The sequence below is a fragment of the Solanum tuberosum genome, unplaced genomic scaffold (assembly GCF_000226075.1).
Source record: "Solanum tuberosum cultivar DM 1-3 516 R44 unplaced genomic scaffold, SolTub_3.0 scf00125, whole genome shotgun sequence".
NCBI classification, from domain to species: domain Eukaryota; kingdom Viridiplantae; phylum Streptophyta; class Magnoliopsida; order Solanales; family Solanaceae; genus Solanum; species Solanum tuberosum.
The window spans coordinates 1,488,923-1,494,189 of record NW_006239052.1 but is presented as its reverse complement, the minus strand read 5'-3'; positions in this window follow the sequence as shown (position 1 = coordinate 1,494,189).

Here is a 5,267-nt window from a genome sequence, read left to right as displayed (position 1 = left end):
TTTCAGCTTACGTACACCCTTCTTTCACAACCTTATTGTATTAGATACATTATAATCAACTACAAAATGATACATTATATATAAAAAATGTATCTTATCAACTTGAAATCTTCGACAATTGCATATTTATCTTTCAAGTCAAACAATGTATCTTCTTCCAGAATTATAGACCGAATAAAGAAACTTAGATGATGCAACAACCTGTTAACATTAAAGAAATTAGTGATACATTCCATAAAACAATTATTTCTATGTATCAATCACAAACAATCAGACAACTAACTTATACTTAATATCAGGTACAACATATAAATATAATCTGATACATACTCTTATTCTTAAATATTTCGATGCTTTTACAACAAATTACATGTATAATGTATCATCTATAAAGTATAGTATTTCACAAACACAATAAGATACAAAAATAGTAATGTATCATGCTAAATATTTGGTCATGACACAATAATTTAAATTAATACTACATGTATCACACAGTAATGTGTCAAACTCTAAGCAAACACTTTACGTAAAATTTACTTATTTAATGTATCTAATTAATAGAAATATAATACTTATCAATTTTTACAAGATACATAAATACTAATATATTACTATTGATATAGTCATCTCGAAAACACAAATCAAAAATCGAATTAACAACACAATATATGTAATTCCATACCTTTGTTTATCAGATCTATTTTACTATGAAATTAAAGCTTTGATCTATTTTATACATTGGAAATTCAGGATCATATTTTTTCTAGATTCCTGAATGTCAAATCTTTTTTTGTTGAAGAAAACCTCCTAATGACAAAGGAGTGTAGATCAAACTCCCGCTGCTTGAAAACACAAATATAGCAGCGGATACTAACCAACATGAAGACATGTGCAACAAAAAGTTCAATTAGATGGAGAACCCCTTGAGTGGAGAAAATTTGATCAATATCTCTACTCCTTCTCTTCTGATTTCTATTTCTTGAGTTTCCATTCTGAGCTTTCAAGGTTAGCCACTTGAATTTCGTCTACCGTCTTTGGAAGATCGTCCATCACCATTCTTTGTTTTGATTACGCTTCAACTATCTTCTTGTTGGTTCTGTTGGCAATCTTGGCTAATGCAAATCGGCGTGATTGCAAGAGAATTGAGAGAAGAAAATTTGAATTTTTATTTGATTGGATCTGTTAAGATTTGGGAGAGATTGAAATCAATTAGATTAGCGTGATTTGGGGACTCACAATCAATTTTATATTTTCTTTCCTTTAAAAGTGTAACTGATTTTGTTTTAATGTATCAGATTTAATGTATCCGATTTCTTTGCTATGTATCCGGAAAACACTGATTTTCAGGGATTTTTGTAAATTGAAAAAGAGTAGGGATAGAATGTAATTTAGGTCCTTATACTATGGGATTTATGTAAGTTATACTATATAAAACACAACCTCCATAGCAAACGGAATTAGAGCTATGATGCGCAATTATCGAAACTATAGTTATAGAGCCTTATTATGTCTATTATGTTTGTTATTTCTAAAATGTTCTCTAATTTATGAGTATCCACTCATATTTATCCATTTTAAATGGGTTGAGTACCCAACTCATTTAAAATGGATAAAAATGACTAATACTCCTACTATCCATTTAAAAGCGGGTAGTTAAATGGGTAAAAAATGTTCATTCTTAAAAGAAACATCCTTAAACTATACCCTCAACTTAAACTACATCCTTAAATTATTTTTCTTAACAAAAAACATCCCTCAATTATTTACAATTTGACAACTTTCATCCTTTTGTTAAAATTTGTCAAAAATTAAAAAATTCTTCACAACAACATGTACGGTTCACACTACTCTCAACAAATTAAACTCCTTAAATCACCCCAATAAACCAATTATGTTCATTCTACATACATCTAAAATAATATTATAACTTTTTTTAGTAACAACGTTCTGCGTTGTCTTCCTTTTAATTAACAATTTTATTTTTATTTACTTTTCATTTGATTTGATATCAAAGAATTATCAATGGAAATGTTTTCTTTCATTGAATCTGCAAAAAGTGGTGTCAATCGGAGACTTTTACTCTAATAATTGAAAATGAAAGTTAGTAGTGATCAAAATTAGTTGAATCTTGATCACCTCAATTATCAATATGTTCCAAATCTAACGACATTTTGACTTTACAAGGTGAAGATGGTGTGAAATTAAGCTCCAACTTCATTCAGTTGGTAAAGGAGAAGAGCAAATCATGTCTCCTCGTAGACTAACACCGTCCTAACATTGTTTTTTTTAACAGTAAACATGAGTCTCAATTTTATTTTTATTTTGGATGTTTTTTCCAACCGGTAATAATATTATAGAATTTTTTTATGAGAATAGTATGAATTGCATATGTTTTTGTGTGGAATTCGCTAATTTTTTGACAAATTTTAATAGAGAAATGAAAGTTGTTAAGTTTTAGATACTTGGAGGATGTTTTTTTTTGTTTAGAAGCATAATTTAAAGATGTAATTTAAATTGAGGATATAGCTTAAGGATGTTTTTAGCCAAAAACTCGAGGATGGGGTGGTAAGAAAAACATCTAAAAAGAATTATTTTTTTTATAAAATGGGTGCGGGGTCTAGTAGAGCTGGGGGGGATGGTAGGGGCAGGGTGGGATGATAAAAAAAAACTTTAATTTTTTTTATTATTAAAAAATAAACTAACATTCTTTTTACATTTTTTTGGGAGAGGCGGCTGGTAGGAAGTGTGGTGTGATAAAAAAAACTTTAAAAAGGTTTTGTGTTTAAAGCTATTAACTAGATCCCTACTATAATATGGGTATCCATATTATTCATTGGGTAACTCATTTTTAATCATTTAAAATATGAGTCTAGCCGAGTACTTTGTTCATTTTTGTTCCACTCATTTTCGATCGATTCATATTCGACACGACACGCTCGTTCACTCCTAATTTTATCCAATATAAGAGAGGATGAATACAGTTGTATTCGTTGTATTTCGAATACAATTGATACAAAATACAAAACAATTATGCATTAAATAAAAAATGGGGCTCACTTGAATATTATCATCTTACTTGCAATTGTGGCGTCCATGTATATTTATAATTTATTTCGTTTGTTTTCATTTGTCCACTTAAAATTTTATGTCTCTTAAGTTATGATTAAGTTATGATTAATATGACTATTCTACAACAATAATCATATGAATTGATATATAATGATAAACCTTGAAAATAATTTGAAATAAGTAATTAATGTTGAGGATAAAATATAGAAAATAAAAAAAATTTCATGATATGCTAAAAAGTAAAAAGTAAAAGTAAAAATATATTTTTAATATAGTAGACCATAGATGTAAATGGTGGGATTCTACTATATGTCAATGGTAAGGTTCACCCAAACATTCAAAAACGAAGAAAATTTTATTTAGCAACTCTGTATTCTTTTTGTTGACATTAAAAAAAAAATAAAAAAATGTTTGTGCGGTCGCTCATTTCATTTAGCTTTGAAGTTATTTGTTTGACTATAAAAATTACGATTCATATTTTCTTCAAAATAAATTTTAATCCAAAGTTAAGTGTACTTGCGCGAGAGTAGTACTAGGATGATGACACCTGAGAAGTTCTCGTGTTGCATCCCTCTTTTTTGTCGAAATTAGAATGTGAAAATTTAAATATTTATGTTGCAAATTTAGAAAACAACTTATAGTTTATTTTCTAACTCACTTCTAAAATAGCAGTACATTCAAATACAAAAATTATTTCAAAACTATAAAAAAAAAATACATAATCAATTATTATAAAAAAAATTGAGGAATTTTCGCATATAGTCACTCAAAAATAACTTAATTATGCTTCATAACTATAGTTTGCTAATTACGATGCGTAGTTACATGTTAGAGAGAGGAAAGAGACGAGTGAGATTGGGAGAGGAAGGAGAGAGGCGAATTGTATATGTATATATGTCAAATAATTGTATATAAGTAACTGGTATACATATGTATTTCCATATTTAGCGAGTGAGATTGGGAGAGGGAGGAGAGAGACGAGCGAGAGAGGATAAGGAGTGGAGAGAGGCGAACTGTAGTTGTATATCTATCAGATAATTGTATATATGTTGGTATACATATATATTTGTCTGACATTAAGTCTAGTCGAAAATAAGTACTTTAGAAGCTGAAGTTATGTCGACATTAAGTTGGAAGATATTATGACACGAAAATATAAATTTATGTTGCATTAGAAAATGATTTCTTAGGAGAGACATAATTGAAGAGCAGCACGAAATAGGGGCTCAAAGTGCAAATGAGCCAACACATAAAATTCAAAATTCTTGGTGATATGACATAGGCAAATGTAAGAGTTAAAGATTAGGAGTTCATTTACAACCTGCAACCAATACTATCCTTAGTAGCATAGTCATTCAAACTTTAATTTCACCACCTATTATTGAAGAAAATGATTAAAAATATTACACATGGGCATATAATTTCAAGCAAACTTGTCAATATGCTAACTCTTCGAATAGCAACATCAAAATAATGTGCGATCCTGATCAAAACTCTACAAATCCAGACTATTACACTTTCCACTTATAACTAATAGAGACATTGATACTTGCAAAAAGTCCTACATTTAAAAATCTGAAACTACAATAAACAATGAAGTGTATACAAAAGCGTGCAACAAGTCCTTGAAGCTTGGTTTGTCTTAGCATCATCATAATGTAAATGACTCCTTGTTTTTTGTGATACTTATTCACTGAGTAGCTCTGATGAGAAAGAATATTAAGAGGTATTGCAAAAATGTTGACAGTTTAAAGCATGTATCAAAGAACATTTTAGGTTATTGATGCAATAATTAATTTGCAATTATAATTATTAATAATCTTTTGCATTGGAAAGAAAATAAGTGCACGTTAAATAGCGACAAAATATGATTTGTCGCTAATCACTGTTTAATATACATATAAAATTAAGAGCTTTAAAAGTCTTTGTTTTAGTTTTTTTTTTTTTTTTTTTGTTATGACTCAAAATTAAGAGTACTACACTTATAAGGACCATGGTTTACCGGTTGTTAATTACTACGTAGTATGTTTACTCAAGAGACTGATTTAAGATGTTAATAGAATTTATTGTTTTCATTTTGAATTATACATATTAAAAAAAAGTTAAAATATTAAACATATAGTAAGATCAGACACATTTTAAAACTAGTGGTTGACGTCGGAGTATCACCTCTAAAAGTTTAAATACTCAATTAT